The sequence below is a fragment of the Rattus norvegicus genome, chromosome 10 (assembly GCF_021556685.1).
Source record: "Rattus norvegicus strain SHRSP/BbbUtx chromosome 10, alternate assembly SHRSP_T2T, whole genome shotgun sequence".
In the NCBI taxonomy this organism is placed as follows: Eukaryota; Metazoa; Chordata; class Mammalia; order Rodentia; family Muridae; genus Rattus; species Rattus norvegicus.
In genome coordinates, this window is record NC_141543.1 from 78,845,144 (window position 1) to 78,863,736 (window position 18,593).

At 50.7% G+C, this 18,593-nt stretch overlaps 1 protein-coding gene across 5 annotated transcripts in view; it reads left to right on the forward strand.

Moving 5' to 3' along the window:
* Cuedc1 (CUE domain containing 1) overlaps positions 1-18,593 on the forward strand; it is a 94,394-nt gene that overhangs the window by 50,471 nt on the left and 25,330 nt on the right. For 2 of the 5 annotated variants that reach the window (XM_087572131.1, XM_087572129.1), the window contains exon 1: positions 1,491-1,538. The gene's annotated coding sequence lies outside the window, so the exon portion shown is untranslated. 5 annotated transcript variants of the gene reach the window in all.

Consider the following 18,593-nt stretch of genomic DNA (forward strand, 5'->3'; position numbering starts at 1 on the left):
GTTTGTTCGTTGAGTTAGGTCTCATGTAGCCTAGCCTGGCCTCAAACTTGCAGTGTAGCTGAGGATGACCCGGAACCTCTGACCCTCCTGCCTGCACTTTCTGAGCACTGAGATTACAGGTGCGTATACACCTGTAACTACACCTGGTTTGAACAATGCCGGGGATAAACCCGGGGCTTCATGCACGTGGCATGCTCTCTGCCCACTGAGCTACACCCCCAGCCCTGTAACCGTTTTCTAAGGCACGGCTCTAAAGCATTTAGCGTATTCCCTCTGTTGTGCAATCATCACCGCTGTCCATTTATAGAACCTTATCATTATCCAAAGAGCAACTCTGTGCACATTAGATAACTCCCCAGTCCCCGAGACCCGGAAAACCTCTGAACTCGCCTGGTCTGGACGTCTCATGGGAGTTACACCATAAACTACTTGTCCTTTAGGTCTAGCTTGTTTTATTTAACACCTTTTCAAGGTTCGTGGTTCGTTCATAGTACAGCATATATCAGAATCTCTCTCTAGTTGGGGAATATTCAGTTGTTGTTGATGCTGTCGTGTGGGGTGTGTGTGTGTGTGTGTGTGTGTGTGTGTGTGTGTGTGTGTGCATGCGCGTGCTACCCTTCGTTTACTCATTTGATGGACACTTGGGTTGTTTCCCCTGTAGGCTATCAATGCTTCTATCAATACCGGCATGATGACCTGTTTGTAAGGAAGGATACCCATGAGCAGAATGAGCAGGACCACATGAGAATTCTGTTTTCTACTTTTTGAGGCTCTAGCAGTTATTTTGGCCTGCCGAGCCACGTTCTATTCCTACGGATACTGCACCTAATATTGTAAAACCCTTTTAAACTATGGAAATAGCATGAGGAGCCTGGTGTGATGGCACCCACCCGTGATGCCAATTCTCAAGCAGTAGAAGGAGGAGAATCATTTCAGGTTACCTCCAGTTCGGCTGCATGACAAGTTTGAAGCCAGCCTAGGCTGCCCAAGGGTCTGTATTGAAAATAAAAAATTGTGGCCCATGCCTTTAATCCCAGCACTCTGGAGGCAGAGGCAGGCGATCTCTGAGTTGGAGGCTAGCCTGGTCTACAAAGAGAGTTCCAGGACAGCTAGGGCTGTTATACAGAAAGACCTTGTCCCAAAAAACAAACAAACAAAAATTAATGAACAAATTAAAAAAAAAAAATCAAGGTGGTGGCCTTGTTCACCAGCACGAGTTGCTTTTGTTAGTTGCTGCCCCTGAGAGATAAGAAGCGGGTGATTTCTCTGTCTACACGTGCTCTCCAGATTGCAGCCTGTGTGGAGAATGCAGCGTTGGTTGAGCCTTGCACTGGAAGCCAGGATCCCACAGCCACCTTCCCACAGTCTCAGCTTTTCCTAAATTGTTCTCCGAGTTGCTCTAATAAGCAGAGTTGTGAGCTCTCTCTGGCAGGAGGGCCACCCACCTGGCCCGAGGAGGTTGACAGACAGGTCAGGCCGCCTTCCCCTCTGGGAAAACCAGGTTTCACTTCAGCAAGGAACTCAGCCGGAGTGGGGAGGTGAGCAGTAGGCTGGGGCCTGTGGGGGTGCATACACGTTCGGGTGCACACAACCACAAGTGTGAGTGTGAAGCTGTCCACACGAGGCTCTAGTAGTATCGGAGGGAAGGGTAGTCTCCATGATAGCTTAAAGGGGCCCCTAGGCACATAGTCCCTTCACATGCTCAGCAAGACTTATTCAGGCTTGGCAAAAAGCCACCTGGGAAGCCAAGGCCCAGTCTTTTGCCAGCACCTTTCTCGGCAGAGCCCAGGGCAGCTGCTGGGAGAGAGGACACAGAGGCCTGGAAAATCCATAAATGGAGTAATCAGCCCCTGTGTCTTGGCCCCTTGACTCTGTTTATTGCTTCCTGCCCCGGAAAGCCCTTTACAAACATAGCCGCTATGAGGGGGTTGGGGGGGTGAGTGGGACCTGGTGGGTGGCCTGCTCACTCTGGGCGTCCAGAGTGCCCAAGGAACAGCGTCCATAAACAAGCCTACTGATTGTTGTCTGTCTTTTGCTGCCACCCGGAAGATTCCGGGGAGCAGGGTAGGAGGATGGGGATAGATGAAAGGAGGGGGTGCTGTCTAAGAAAGGGAAGACCCTCAAAGAAAGGCAGTGTCCTAGAGAGTTTTTTATTTTGTCATTGACAAAGGCAGGGGTCTCACTTCTAATTTCCTTCAAGGCTTCAGGATTAAGCTCTGATGAGGTGTAGGCAGAAGTAGAATGAAGACTTCACCTCCTGGGGGCCTTGCTAGGTGGATGGGGGAGTTGGGGAGTGGGTGGCCATTCCCTAGGGCCTGTGGCCAGTTGTGGTTTAGGCATTTGTGATGCCGGCTCAAAGTCTGCCTAAGAAAGGAGTCTCCTTCTCCTTCTCCTTCTCCTTCTCCTTCTCCTTTTCCTTCTCCTTCTCCTTCTCCTTCTCCTCCTCCTCTTCCTCCTCCTTCTCCTCCTCCTCTTCTTCTTCCTCCTCCTCCTCCTCTTCCTCCTCCTCCTCTTCCTCCTTCTTCTCCTTCTCCTCCTTCATGTAATACAGCCTGGTCTTGAACTTGCTATCTACCATGATTAGAATGCACCCACATGAAGTCTGTCTTCTTATTGTTTATATTGCTCTTGTAAGAATAGATTTTATTTATCACTGAGTTTTCTCCCTGGTAACCACATTTCTTCCCTCCCTTTCTTTTTCCCTCAGAATTAACTACACCTTGTGTCTTTCCTACCAGGACTGGTGGCTGAGATGTGATTCTGTGGGTTTCATTGTTGTTTGTTTGTTTAAGGAATTTGATTATTGCATGTATTTATTTACTGTGTGTTCAGTGGCTTGGGGGGGGTGTGGGAGGACGAGAGGGGAAGGGGAAGGATGTGCTCTGGCGCAAGCTTGGTCAGAGAACAACTTTTCGGAGTTGGGAGTTGGCTCTCTTTCCTTTGACCATGTTCAAGTCCCTAGGGTTGAACTCAGGTTGTCAGGCTTGATGGCAGGTGCCTCTTGTTGGTGGCTCTATCTCCTCCTCCTCCTCCTCCTCCTCTTCTTCCTCCTCCTCTTCCTTCTCCTCCTCCTCCTTCTTCCTGATGGCAGGTACCTCTCACTGGTTCTTCCTCCTCCTTCCTTTCTTCTTTTTCTTTCTCTTCCTATTCCTCCTCTTCTTCCTTCCTTTCTTCTTTCTCTTCCTCCTCCCTTTCCTCCTCCTCCTCTTCTTTATGGCAGGTGCCTCTCACTGGTTCCTTTCTCCTCTTCCTCCTCCCCCCTTCTTCCCCTTTCCTTTCTTCTTCCTCCTTCTCCTCTTCTTCCTCATCTTCCTCCTTCTCCTGCTCCTCCTTCTCCTTTTTCAAGTCGAGGTATTAAGTAGCCCAGCCTAGGTTGAAACTCAGTCTGCCACTGAGAGTGACCTTGACCTCCTGATCCGCCGGCCTGCATCTTCCAAACGTAGGGCTCACAGGCATTCAGCCCCTCACCCAGCGGTGTGACTCTGGAAAAGAGCTGCAGCACTTGCAAGCGGCCTCAGTTGCAGTTCCAGGGTTCCAATGCCTGTGAGGACTTTTGTGAGTGTTTTTCTCTGAGAGCAAGAAGGGGTGGGATGTGACACCTGCCTTCTTTAGGAATGCTGGTACACAAGCAAGCAGTCTTCCTTCAGACAGATGGTTGAGGGGCTATCCTCCAATTTTCAGATGCTAGCTCCTTCATACTCCTTGTTCCAGAATCTTCCTCATAATGCTGGCTTGACCTCCCTGACATAGAAACCCTGCTTCTACCCTCTACTGAAGTCTCTCTAACTTAAAAAGTTGTGGAGTTGGCCTGGTCTGAACACACTTGTGTTGTCCCGGCACCTGTGTTGTATGTGCTGGGACCTGTGGCTTGCTTGCACTTTTTCTTTTTTTAACTTTGTCAGAGCTGGGGATCAAAGCCAGAACTGTGTACAACGTACATGCTAGACAAGCTACACACAGATGCACTCCTTGCCCTTGGCTTTTCTGATGATAGGATTTCAAAATGTAACTCAAGCTGCCCTTAGACTCCTGATCCTCCTGCCTCTCTGCCGCTCCAGTGCTATGATTAACGGTTGTATGCCACCATGCCAGGCCTGCCTGTGCTTTAAAGGTAGCCTGTCTGTGCCAACTTCCACAGGGGATCGGTGTTTTGGTTGTGCAACTCTGAGCATGCCACACCCTCCTAGCTCCTTTCTGAAAGTAAAGTAGTACACAGACCTTGCTCAAGAACAAAAGGTCCTCAGCTTAGGCCTGCATGTTAATGATTTTCAAGTGTGGGTTACTTCCTCCTGCCTGGCCTGACTTGTACTGCCAGGGGGTGGAATGTGACTGTATGAGTAATATGTGAGGAGAATCCAGGCCCGAGCAGGGAAGCCCTGCTTCTGACACTAGAGCTTGGGGCCACGATGACAGACGCGCTCGCTTATGAGCTGGGACCCTTTTCTCATCCGTCCCGTTACCTGCTGTCCCACTGCAACTACTCACTCCATGCTGTCCATTTTGTCTTCTGCTCCAGAAGGACTGGAGGGGACGCTGTTGCCAGGTCACTCCTTGTGTCCAGCCCCATTTGTCCCAGGCAGAGATACAGAGTTTTGTTATTTCGAGTAAGAATGTGAGATTCAGGATGGAAACCTGACCTGATTGCTCCCTGGCTGTGAGACCTTAGAGAATTGCCATGTACCTCAGTTTCCCTATGTGCACATAACAGTCCCCAAACAGTTCCCAGTCTTTAGGGTCACTGTGAGGAGTTCCTGTGGCTGGCCTCAAGCCTGGCTGACGCGAAGGCTCGTGAACTTTCTTTTTGCGAACTATTAAGTGGTCCGTACATGCAGCGCGCCCACTGAGGGCAGGCAGTGGGGTCAGGATGGAAGTGGTTTACTTTATAGAGTTCTTTCTCTTTTCTTAAGACTTTATTTATTTATTCTATATAAGTACACTGTAGCTGTCTTAAGACACACCAAAAGAGGGCCCAATCCCATTACAGATGGTTGTGAGCCACCATGTGGTTGCTGGGAATTGAACTCGGGTCCTCTGGAAGAGCAGTCAGTGCTCTTAACCACTGAGCCATCTCTCCAGCCCCTACCTTAGATTTCTTAAATGACAAGGACCAGTAGATGTTGGTATAATCCACAGATGTTTCTCACTGTGGAAGCTGGGTTTCCACTTCATTCTTCTCTTTCCTGTTTGTTCATTCCTTTAGACAATTTCTTTCTCTCTCTCTCTCTCTCTCTCTCTCTCTTCCTTTTTCTTTTTTTCGGAGCTGGGGACCGAACCCAGGGCCTTGCGCTTCCTAGGCAAGCGCTCTACCACTGAGCTAAATCCCCAACCCCTCCTTTAGACAATTTCTTAAAGACTTATTTAATTTTTCTAAAATAAATTTTGTCTGTGTATGGGCATGTGCGCAGGATTCCAAGTGCCTGAAGCCAGAGGTGTTGGGTCACCTGGATTTGGAGTTACAAGTTCTTGTAAAAACATCTGATGTAGGTGCTGGGAACTGAACTCAGATCCCCTGTAAGAGCAGCGTATGCTCTTAACCTCGGAGCCTTCTTTGCAGCCCCTTTCTGCTTTAATAATTTTGTTTGCACAGGCTCACCACAGAGGAAAGTAGCATGAGTCTCAGTTTAGCCCCATGGTGGACTGTGCTCTCTGATAGAGAAGCTACAGCACCCAGGAGGATCGACATGTTTGCTATGTTTAGTTGAACTGGTTAGTGCTTATATCGGAGTTAAGGAGGTGGGGTTTATGGTATGCGGCAGAATCAAGGAGGCAGGTTTAGCTAATCTAGGTAGGAGCAGTCTCTACAGGGTGCAGTCTTCAGGCCATGAGTAGGCAGCATGGGGAGAGAACTATGGCAGACACATTTTGCATACACTCTCAGCATTCCCACTTGGACCAGAGGACAGCTTTGCCCTCTGAGCCTCTGGAGGCCGGGAAGCTTTGCCAGTTTCCTGTAAGTCTGAGGCTTTGGTCCTTGACATGGCTGCCTCTTGTCAACAGTGCCCATCCACTTATAATTTCACACACTCAGGGCATCCTCTGCTCCTCACCCAACTCTAGTAATCCCTACAGCAACTCTGGTAAGGACTCATAGATTTGAAAAGTGGTCATCATCGAGCAATACAGTGTTCTCTCTCTCTCTCTCTCTCTCTCTCTCTCTCTTTCTCTCTCTCTCTCTCTCTCTCTCTCTCTCTCTCGTGTGTGTGTGTGTGTGTGTGTGTGTGTGTGTGTGTGTGTGTTCATGCACGTGGAAACTAGGAGACAATGTAAAGTATCATTTTGTTTTATTTTGTTTTTCTGTAGACTGGAAACTACTAAGTATACTGGGCTAGCCAGTGAGCCCCAGGGACCTACCTAGCCAGGTACTAGGATTATAACCACATGCTACACATTTTTTTGAGACAGGATCTCTCTATGTAGCTCTGGCTGTCTTAACACTCTTTATGTGGAACTCACAGAGATCTACCTGTCTCTGCCTCCCAAGTGCTGGGATTAAAGGTGTAAGTCATTATGGCTGGCTACAAAAATTGGGTTTTGGGGATCAAAGCCACTCCTCATGCTTGGAGAGCCACCACTGTACCAGCTAAGCCTTATATTGTAGGTGTTTTGCGGCTGTTATTACTTTAAGACAGGACCTCACCATGTAGCCCTTGGTTGGCCTAGATGATGCTGGCCTTGAACTCATAGAGGTCTGCCTCTGCCTCCTGAGTGCTGGGATTAAAGGCAAGGTCCACCACACCCTATTTTAATGGTATTATGAAATGATTCAAGGATGGAGGAATGTCTTACTGCTTCTGGAAGGTTATAACAGCTGCTGGCTTCTCCTCACATTGTCTCCCTGTTGTCCGGATAACCTTGCAACCCCTTCGTATTCTCTGCACCTTGGTTTTGTCCTGTGCTGGGAGGAAACTCATGTCCACACACCCCAGGCTGCCGCTTCCCAGGAGAGACAGAGCCTGTGCAAGTTGGGGCTTGTGAAGCGATTTGGCAGGGCTTTTGTTTGATGACTGTTGACTTAGACCAGGTGTGCAGACCTAATGTTTACAGAACCCTGGTTGGCTCTGGGCTGGAGCTGGAATGGAGAAAATAGATGTTCCAGGGAGGAGGGAGAGGGTGTGGATAATCCAAAAGCCATTTGTTTAGGGCTTGGAGCCAGAGATAAGCTGTTTCTGCAGATTTTCCTAAATCAACCAGACAGGAACTCTGTGTAATGAGCCTTCAATATATGTTGACCTAATAATCCCCAACACTCCATACACATGTGAGCCATCTGCGCCCTCAGAGATGCACGAGGGTGGAAGGGCTCTCGGGGCTCACATGGTCTTCCCTAACCGTTTTCACAAGAGGTTTGAAAGGTAAATAGACTTGCCCAAGGCCACTTGGCTACTTAGTGATGGAACTAAAACTAGAATTCAGGTCTCCAAACTGCACCACCCTTTAAGACGGCGGTCCCATGTGACCATGGATCAGAACAACTGAGAGTTGTGAAGACTCAGGTTCCCTGGACACACATACTCCCAGAGGTTCTGATTTAATAGCAGTGGAGACGGTGTTCTTAGCAAGGCTCCAGGGACATCTGGTGACAGTGAGGGCCATACCGTCTGCAGATGCTCCTAGAATATAAAACCCATTTGCTTTCCCAGGCTGCCGGAAGGCACAGGGGCCTTCCTGGAGGCAGGAGATGCAGTCAGCTCAGAGGGTGAAAGCTGGAGGGGTGGGGCAAAGCTTCAGTCATTCATTCAGTTTTGAGACAAGGTCTTAGGGAGGCCAGGCTGGCCTTCAAGTGCTATACGTAGCTAAGAATAATTCTGAGCTTTCAATTCTCCTGCTTCCGCTTCTGTACTGTTGCTAATACGGGTAATGTATCACTGTGCTTGTTTCATGAGGTACTGAAGCTCGAGCTCGGGGCTTTGGAGTTCCGTGTACACTAGGTAAGCATTCGACTGACCGAGTCATAGCACCAGCCTCTCGCCTGGCTTTAAAGCAGAATGCAGGTGACCAGAGATGTTAGGAGACCCCCAAGTCTCTTTTCTGCCCTGTGAGACAAGACTGGTTAAAGTTGGCCAAGTTCTGGACAACTTGTAGCACACGCCTGACTCAGTGTTCACATCTGTAAAATGGCTCAAGTGAGGTGCAAGGTCATGATCTATTGGATCCATTGCCATGAGGATCCCATGGCAGGATGATTAAGGAAGGTCTGCCAAGCAGGTGTCCACTGACAGGTTCTGGGTAGTGCATAATTGCTGGGCGTGGGTGAGGGCAGGCTTGTGCTCCATACTGATGGATTTCTTTCTACTGACTGATCCAGTAGAGGGACAGGGATTCTGGTTCTGTGACTGAGGGACTGGGATGCAGCAACCTTCTGCAGAGGTGTCATTGTGGGCTAGCACGTGGTGTCTTTCCCCGGCCCTGATCCCTACCCTCGCCTGTGCATCCTAGGGGTTTTGGGAAGCCAAGGAGGCTGGTTGAGGGACCCCAGGGATGCCCGCCCCTTCTCTGAACATCAATTTTGAGAGCTAGAACTACAAGTCCAGCTGGCCCTAGGCCCTTCCCCACTGTCCTGCCAGGGGCTGGGCTCACAGGCTGCCAGTAAGCAGAACCTCTGCTGACAGGCCACTGCCTGCTTCTGCCAGTTCTACCCTGTCAGGTCAGCCTGACCCCACCAGTGCTATAAACATGACAGATGCAGATGGCAGGTGGGGGAAGGGGTTTTGGGGGGCATTTCTGGGGCCTCAGGTGGCCCTGCCGTTAGTCTGGTGAAGAGAAAGCCATGCAGAGCATCAGGAAGTAGGAGGGCTGGTGGTACCCATGGGTATATGTGTATATAATTTCAAACCAGCTTCAGACCAAGTACCTGGGTCGAGTGAGAAGGGTCTTGAAAAAACCCTGAAGACAATGTCCATCTGGGACAGTTGGTCTGGAGCAAGCATGTGGCACCATTTAAGTGCATTGCCAAGTGTGGCACTGAGCAAAGAGCCTGTTAGCACACACGGGCCTGTGAGCTGTATGTCGGAAGGAACCAGAGAGTATTCAGGGAGAGAGCCCTGGCTCAGGATGCTAAGGATCTGTGTCCTGTCTCTTTAGTTACTACTCTCTGACCTTTAGCCAGTTGTACCTTCTAGAAGTGATCACAGGAGGTTGCCACTCTCTTTGTGACCACAGGGACTTCAGAGTATGTGATGGTGACTGAGAATATCTGATGGGGATGCTGGGTGCTCCCAGCTGTAGAATAGGAGCCCTACAACTACTAAACTGTGGAGGGAGGAGTGTCAGTGGAGTCGGGGTGGGGGACCAAGGAGAGAAGGGAACAGCCAATGGCTGGGGAAGTAGGTGGCTTTTGCTCTAAGCAATCCCATCAGCCTTCTGTGCTAGGCCTCTCTGGGTGGAATTTCTGACGGTGTCCTGACTGGTGTGTGTGTGTGTGTGTGTGTGTGTGTGTGTGTGTGTGTGTGTGTCCCTCTCTGCTGCAGCTGCTACCCATCCCTTTGAAGTTCAGCCGCCCATGTTTCTCAGTCCTGCCTGTCATTCCTGAGCTGCCCAAGCAGTGTTTCTGAGCATGTAGACTGTCTCCTAGAGCCTGAAAACCTTTCCCTGGAGGGCAGACTCCCTGGGAGCTAACCTCCTGCCTCAGTAGGCTGGGCCATCAAGACTGGGATAATAATATTCGAGTTACTCTCACCTTACAAACTTCTTTGGGCTCCAGGTCTGGTCAGAGCGACTGTGGGGCAGCTCCCTGAGGGCTGCAGGATCACCCATCCTGAGTCCTCTGTGTTTCACATAGTTCTGCTTCAAGGCTGGATTGGGCCCAAGATCACAAGCTGTCCCTGACTCTGCCCCTGCTATGTAGTTTTGGAGCATGCAAGGCTTATGCCAGCCCTATATCTAACGGGTCCACCAGGAGTTCCCCTCAGAAGGCCCACCTAAAAGGTGTAGGTCTCCTTGTTTTAGACTTCCTGAGAGATGCGAGTCATCTAGACAGCTGCAGAAGCAGCATCTGCTACACACAGGCCGGAGTCACCCCTACTGCCTCTGTCCTTTGGTCCCCTGTTCCAGCTCAACACAGGCACCATCAGGCCCTCAACAGCGACACCCCACTGTCCACTGGGCCTTCATTTTCCCCTCGTTGGCCTCTACTAGAAGTGAGCAGGTTCCTAACAGACATTGGGACAGAGGGGAAATGCATGATGGGAGGGAAGCTTGAGCTGTCCCAGAGGAAAGTCTGCCCATGCATTCCTAGCTGGTAGGGCTGGCAGGGAGTCTAAAGCTGCCATTTTGTTGTTTTGTTTTTGTTTTGAGACAGGGTTTCTCTGTGTAGCCCTGGCTGTCCTGGAACTTCTGTAGACCAGGCTGACCTCGAACTCAGAGATCTGCCTGCCTCTGCCTCCTCAGTGCTGGGATTAAAGGTGCCCCACCATGCCCCACTATGCCTACTATTCTTAAAGCCCAACCTGCTCTGGGCTGGCTTTCTTCTTGAGACTTTTTCTATCTTTGTGGTCTTCTGCTTCTTTTTTTTTTTTTTTTTTTTTTTTTTATTCAGAGAGACGGGTCGTATAGGGCAAGTGGATATAACAGCTCAACTGGTAGAGTGCTCATCTTACCAGGCAGGAAGGTCAATCATCCCCAGCCCTGCATAAAATAGTCACGGCAGCACATGCCTATGATCCCAGCATTTAGGAGGCGAAGGCAGGGTAATGAGACCCTTAAGATCATCCTCAGGTTATGTAGCAGGCTGGAGACAGCAAAACATGGACTACGGGGTCAGACTGTTGATTCAGATTCTGATACTATTGCTGCGTGATCCTATGTGAGTCAGTTAACCTCTCTGAGTTTCAGTTGTCTCATCTGTAAAATGGGTAGAGTGATGGTTTCACTATGGTGACTTGATCAGATGATGGCAGGCGTTGAGCAAGTGTCTGTCATAGCGTTTTTCATAGGTACTTGTATCATGCTTATGAAAGAAGCAGCTCAAGGGGCCGGAATTGTGGCTTACTGACAGAGCACACACTTATCAGGCCCAAGGTCCTGGGTTCAATTCCAGCATCGAAATAAACAACTGATGGCCACACCCTTCCACAGCACACCATAGTGTCACAACTAAACTCACCGGTGGTCTCACTGCTCCTCTAAGTCTAAAGCAAAAATGGAGACATGTGGAGGAGCTGGAGTGATGGCTCAGTGGTTAAGAGCACTGGCTGTTCTTCCAGAGGTCTTGAGTTCAAGTCCCAGTAACTACAGGGTGGCTCACAACCATCTGTAATGGAATCTGACACCCTTTCTGGCCGGCAGGTGTCGATGCAGGTGGAGCGTTGTACCCTCATTTCACCGTCCTCCTACTGGAGGACATTTCTAGTAGTTCTGATCATCTGCTGTCCCATGGCCACACCACAAAGCTCTTTGTCCATGTTAGGCCTAGGTCCATAGGAACTCTCCACAGAATGCATGGATCAGCCAGTAGGCCCGCAGGGCACATCAGAGGGTCAAGTAGAGACATGGGTCAAGAACTTTCGTTCCTTAGGCTCTCATCTGCTGCCCTGAACTGAGTATCCCATACCCGCTCTTACACTGCCTGGTCTAGATTTTCCAGGCAATGCTCACACGCTAGGTTCTAAAACTTAGCCCCGTGGAGTTAGCCCTGCCATTATCCAGACTCCAGAGTTCATCCTTAGACCTTGCAGCTCCCTCTATTCAAACTGTTGGGCTTAGGCCAACATGAGCTCACTCCTGGAGCTGAACCAGCTTCCTGGCCCTGCACCTGAGCTGCTGGTGGCCCCTTCTCCAGGTCTGGACAGTTTCACTTGATCCCAGGCACGTACATGTTCCTGCCAGTCCCCGGGGTGGAGTGGGGAGCAGCCCCTCTCCACCCAATGAGGTTTCATCTCCTCAGCCCAAAGTTGAACTGTTGGCGGAGTCGGCAGTGTTTGTTGATAGAGGGAAAAAAACTGTTGTGGAAATATTCCCTAGCCCTCCCAGGGTTTGGTACTAAACAGTCTGTTACTCAGGCAACTTGACAGCTTTGGTGGGATGGAAAATAGGAGCTTGGTAAGAAAACTGGGTTTTGTGAGCTTTCTCTTCTTCTGGATGCAACTTACCTTTCGCCCTCTCTTCCCTTGCTCCCTGGACTTGAACCCTCTTTCATAACTGGAAGACCCCCATCCTGCACTCCTCAGCTCCTCCACAGTTAGTTTGTGCCCTAGGATTCAGTGCCGTCCCCAGTCTGGAGTTCTTGCTGTGTGCTTCCTCTCTGCCCATTCTGTGGTCTGTGCCAGGGAACAGAGTGGCTCTCCAGCACGACGACGAAGACGACGGATGTTGTGTGGAATCAGACAGCTCTGGTTCAGATTTCAGCTTGGCCACTTAGCCATGTGACCTTGAGCAAGAGTTTCCCTCTCTGAAGCTCACTTTTCAGTCTATACCATCAGAGAGGGCAGGGGAGCACTTCCTGCTCAGGGCTGCAGAGGACGTGAAGAGTAGACACACACTGGACACACACGAGGCCCTTTGCCACGGTGCCTGGTTCCTGGTGAGGAAAGAGGCTCAAGCAGTGGGCGTCAGTCACTGTGGCTACATTGCCCTTATCATTTGTTGGAGACGGGGGCTCACTATTTAGTCCTGGCTGGCCTGTCACTCACTATGTAGGTCAGGCTAGCCTTGAACTCACAGAGGTCCACCTGATTCAGTCTTAGCATTGGGATTGCAGGGTGTCAACAATACACCTGGTCTTAAAAAAAAATAGACTTCGTTATAACATTGAATTTATTTATACTGTATGTATAAGTGCTTAAGCATACCAAAGCGCATATATGAAGGTCAGAGGACAACCTACAGAAATTAGTTCACTTCCACCATGTGGATCTCGGAGATAGGACTCAGGATGTTAGGGGTGGTGGCAGGCGCCTGTACCCACTGAGCCGCCTCACTGGCCTTATTTATTTATTTATTTATTTATTTATTTACTTACTTACTTACTTACTTATTTATTGAAACAGGATTTTACTATGTAGACTAGGGTGGCCTTGAACTCACAGAGATCCTCCTGACTTTGACTTTGCCCCTTTGTGCAAGGATTAAAGGCTTGCAACACACACACACACACACACACACACACACACACACACACACACACACACTCCTGTCTTCTGTTTTGATCCTGGGTTCTCCCAGTGTAAGCCATTTAGCATTCCTCCCGGGCTTCCAGGTCTGAGCCACCCATGAGCTTAACACAGGAACTGCTTGTGTTGTGAAGGCCTGTGAAGCTTCAGCACAGTTGGAAGTGGGGCTGGACTCCTCCAGGCGCCTTTTATGGCCGCTAAGTGTCAGGGCAGGGATGAAGGATGGTGTCCTAAGGGCTGGCTAAGGATCTAGGGCCAGATCTGCTCATGGGGGAGGGATCTTAACTTCCTTTGGGGCCCTTTGCCCTGGTGCCTTGTCCTCATACACATGTGGCTACAGACTTGGTCATTTGTGTTGATATAAGAGAGAGAAGAATTGGGGGCTGGAGAGATGGCTCAGTGGTTAAGAGCACTGACTGTTCTTCCAGAGGTCCTGAGTTCAAATCCCAGCAACCACATGGTGGCTCACAACCATCTGTAACAGAATCTGATGCCCTCTTCTGGTGTGTCTGAAGACAGCTACAGTGTACTTATATGTAGTAAATAAATAAATCTTAAAAAAAAAAAAAAGAGAGAGAAGAGAGAGAAGAATCAGGGAAGGCTCTCCTCACAAAACAAAACAGATTCTCCTCATCCTGCTAGCTAGCTGCCTAGCCTGGAAACCATCTCTCTTCCTAGCAGAGTTTGGGAGTCTTTTTCTTTTTCTTTAAATTTTTCTTTATGAGTATGTGAGTGCACACCTGTGTGTATGCCATGTTTATGCGGGCGCCCACAGAGACCAGATGAAGATTTTGGAGCCCTTGGAACTGGAGTTTCAAGTGGTTGCGAGCCAGCTAATGGATGCTGGGAACTGAACTCTAGTCCTCTGCAAGAGCAGCAAACTCACTTAACTGCTGAGCCCTCTCCACAGGACACCCTCCCCCGCCCTTATTCGCCACCCCTCTCCTTTCTTCTTACTCCCTCCAGCGCTTAAAAAAAAAAAAATCCTCGTGTTTAACAGGTGAAAAAGAGATGACTAACAGAGAGGTAAGGGGCCAACCCTGGTCACACAAGTCGTGGCAAGTGTTTTCCCCTCGGGTTTCCCTCCCCTCCTCATGTCCAGCCTGGCCTCTTGCTCCGGCTGCTGTGCCGGGGTTAGAGAATGGGCACAGGTGTAGCTGCCCCGCAGTTCTGGGGGCTCTGGAAATGAGGCAGGCATTGTTGTCATCCCCGCAGCTGTGACCGTTGGGGCTGAGTATCCATTAAGCCGTTTCCGAGCCTTGGGCGGGAGCAGGAGGCTCGGCATTTAAAGGTCACCCGGCTTTTGAAGCTACAGCGACATTAATAGCTTGTGAAGAAAACAAGCCTGTGCAGGGGCCAGAGGACAAGGCGGCTCTGTCAGCGCCGCCCCTCCTCCCCAGGGTGCTTGGCCGCACACATGCCGGCGCGCGCGCGGGGACACACACACACACACACACACACACACACACACACACACCGTAGCTTTTGCCTTTTGCTCACCCACCTTCCTCTCCTCCCTTTTCGAACCTTAGAACTCGGCTGATTGCCCTGCACCCACCCTCCACGGTGTCCGAGGTGACAATTGGATGAGGAGGCAGCTGCCGGAGCCCAGCAGCTTCTGCGTTCACACCGCCTCACCCACTTAAGATTTCCCTGGGACTTAGCCTCATGACCTCATTCTGACCCCTCTAGCCCTGGTATCCTGGAGTCTTGCTGAAGCAGTCAGCCTGCCCCCATCCCCCCCCCCCCCCCCCCCGCCAGGTGGCAGGGTACAGATGTCACCCTTCAGGTCTGATGACTTGCCTTGAGGCTTTGCCACAGCACTGGCTGCACAGGGTTCCCAGTCCCGGTAGGACAAAATGCCTTGGGTGGATTAATTCTATCTGCTGAGGAGAGAGTTTAGAAAGTGGTGTCTCGCCTGTAATCTCAATCCCCACCCCCACTCCTTTCTAAGAGGCCTGTGCTATCTGGTGGCTCTTCTTTCCTCCAGTCAGACCCAAGGGTGGGGGGTGGGGCAAAACAAGGTTCTGGGAGGACAGCTGCTGTTAGCCCTTTCCCAGGAGCAGCTGTAGCCTGGGCCCTGGGACACCACCTAGTGGCCTGGCCTGTTGGTGTCACTGGGCTATGCACCATTCCTAGGCAAGAAATGAGTTCTTTAAGACTATTGCAGGTGGACCAGACGTCCCAAATGTTCTTCATCCACTATCAGAGAGAAAGCAGGGGGTAGATGGAGACAGAGATGATCTGGGTAGTCTCTCCCTTCCTTTCCAGAGAGAAAGAAGAGGTGGAGGGAGGGAGGGAGGGAGGGAGGGAGGGAGGGAGGGAGGGAGGGAGGGAGGGACAGGGAGAGACAGGGAGAGAGAGACAGAGACAGGGAGAGAGAGGGAGACAGACAGACAGAGAGAGAGGGAGAGAGAGACACACAGAGAGAGACAGAGAGAAAGGGAGAGAGAGAGACAGAAAGAGAGGGAGAGAGAGACACACAGAGAGAGACAGAGAGAAAGGGAGAGAGAGAGACAGAAAGAGAGGGAGAGAGACAGAGAGAGAGGGAGAGAGACAGAGAGAGAGGGAGAGAGACAGAGACAGAGACAGAGAGAGACACAGAGAGAAAGGGAGAGAGAGAGAGACAGAGAGAAAGGGAGGGAGACAGAGAGAGAGAGAGAGAGAGAGAGAGAGAGAGAGAGAGAGAGAAGAAAGTGTTGGCTCACAACTTCATACCTCTTGGGGTCTCATGTTCTAACCCCAACATTTCTAGGTTCCCCTGTTCCAGCTTGGGGAAAAATGCAGTCAAGTCAGCTGTGGGAGAGGGACTGTCTCCTGACCCCTGGAGCTAACATTGGTGTAGCCATCAGAATTGTGTGCCAAGGAGAGAAGGTCCTGAAGACAGACAGAGAGAGCTTGTGGGACCCAAGTGGCTGCTGAAGCACCCTAGCCTCAGTCACTCTGTCTGGGAAATGGGGACATGGAGCCTCTTCCCTCTAGGCCTTGTAAGTTGCAGGGGAGTCAAAAAGCAGAGAAGAGGTTTTAGATTCCCATGGTTACTGTGTTCCTCCTTTTCTGTGCTTCTCTGCTTGTCCCCTTAGCCAGCACAGGCTTACTGTACTGGGACCTGCTGGGACACTGGGGACTCCACGGTGGAAGTGGCAAATCTGCTCTTGAAAAATGCTGATCCGGGGGTTGGGGATTTAGCTCAGTGGTAGAGCGCTTGCCTAGGAAGCAAAAGGCCCTGGGTTCGGTCCCCAGCTCCAAAAAAAAAAAAAAAAAAAAGAAAAGAAAGAAAAAGAAAAAGAAAAATACTGATCCAGTGTAGAAGATGGTCAGTGGCAAGTGCACTAAATATGGTGTTTGTGACAGAGGATGACAAAGCAGGGCAAAGGTCAAGGAACCCTGGAAGACAGACTGAGGTGACAGAGCAGGCCCCTTGAGAATGCAGCAGGGAGCAGCAGGAAGGGAGAAAGGTGCTGAGAGAGCCTGAGGCCCTGAAGGAGAGTGCAGGCTTGTGGGTAGAGTGATCCGCACAGAGTACTCAGGGTGGCTAGACAGACGGCAGCCGGGTTGGTATATGTCTACACGCGTCTCTGTGGATGTACCTGTGGGCATACACATGTACTTTTTTTTTTCTTGCGTCCCACTCTGTCTTTGAACTTGCTATGTCACTTAGGATGACCTTGAACTGATTGTTCCTCCTGCCTCTGTTTTCCGGGATCACAGGTATGCACCGTCACACCTGGTTTAGACAGTGTCGTAGATCGAACCCAGGGCCTCCTGCATGACGCACAGGCACCCTGCTGACTAAGCTATGTGCTTGGCTCCATACAGACACATTTGGTGGCAGGAACACAAACGGCCTTGTAGGCTGTGGTGTAGTTCTGGGATGGGGTCTAAGGACTAACAGCCAGGGTCTTTGGAGGTAAGGAAAGACACGTGACCATAACATGAAGTCCACAAGGAGGCAGGGAGGCTGCAGAGGGCAAGACGTACGCAACCAGGTCCTGAGGGACAGTGTAAAAGGCAAGGAGGATCAGGATTGTTGTGGATTGAATGGAGGGTGTAAGGGAGACATTCTTTTTTTTTTTTTTTTCTCAGAGCTGAGGACCGAAACCAGGGCCTTGCGCTTGCTAGGCAAGCGCTCTACCACTGAGCTAAATCCCCAACCCAAGGGAGACGTTCTTAAAGATGGTCTCCAGGCTTTGACCTCAGTGGGCAGAGGTGGTGGATAAACAAGAGGCACAGGTAGGATTGGACCAACCTTCTCCGTCAGAGCTACTGGTGGGCATCTGGACAGAGACCACAGTAGGTTGCATAGTTGTGGTGTGGAGGGAATGTCTGGAGGAAACTCAAGAGCAGGAGCCAACATGCAGCTGTCAGAAGATACTAAAGCCACAGGATTTCCTCAGAGGGTATAGCATGAGGTACCAAGGCCTTGAACCAGCCCACCACAGCCTGTCCCAGCAGGAACTTCCTCCATCCTTGGAACCCACATAAGTTCCACCTGGGCATTTCTCCCACATACACACTGCTTCCTCAGAGAGGAGGATGAGGTCCAAAGTCCTGAAATCATTTTCCCAAGCTGCACGGCCTTCCTAGGGTCACAGGCAGGCCCAGCCCTCCTCCGATCCTCGGGCTACCTTATCCCCATTGCAGTCCTGGCCCTTCAAGAACAGGCCTTCCTAAGGCAGGAGGCTGGCTGTTTTAACCTTGAATGAGGCTGGCTGAGCCGCACTGGGGCAGCCTGCCCACCTCCTTGGGCCAGGTTCCAAGTGACTCAGGCTTTGCGGCCTCCCACACTCCAGTTGGAAGTTGGAAGCAGGCCGCTGAGGGCCTGGCTCCCTGGGCCCTGGGGGAGGACAGGTATGAAGTTTCTGCTTCCAGGTCCTGAGGTTACCCACACCCATGCGCTCAGAGAGAGGTCTAACGGGCCCAGCAGGTTTAATTCACTTCCTCTGCTAGCACACCAGGGATTACCTTCCTGTGTTCTTGCCCACACTAGCAGTGGGTTCGAAGAGCTGTCCTGCTCTCTCCAAGGTCACGTAGCCAGGTCTGGGGCAGTGCCAGCAGACCTCCCCCGTTCTGTCTGGGTCATGTTTCCTTTGATGGAATGTCCTAAACCCAGGCACACGTGGCTGCATTTCTCAGGCTCCTTGGCTCTCGGCTCTTGCAAGCCTTACTTGGCATGTTAGCTCTCAGGAGGTAGGAATGCCAATCCGGGTTTTCTTCCTACCCACTGGCTATGTGGTTTTGGAGAAGTTACTTGACTTTTCTGAACTGTTCCTACCGTTCATTACAAAGTGGAGATGGGCTGGAGAATTCTAAGAAAGATGAGGGGAGCTTCAGTAGAGATGACATGGGAAAGTGCAAGTTCACAAGCCCAGGTCATCTACACTCCTCCATTCTGTCCTCTTTTAAACCACTTTTTTTATTTTTGAGCAGGGTTTGTTACAAAAGGCATCGTGACCTGGTGATTCTTTCCCCTGCTGGCAGCGTGTA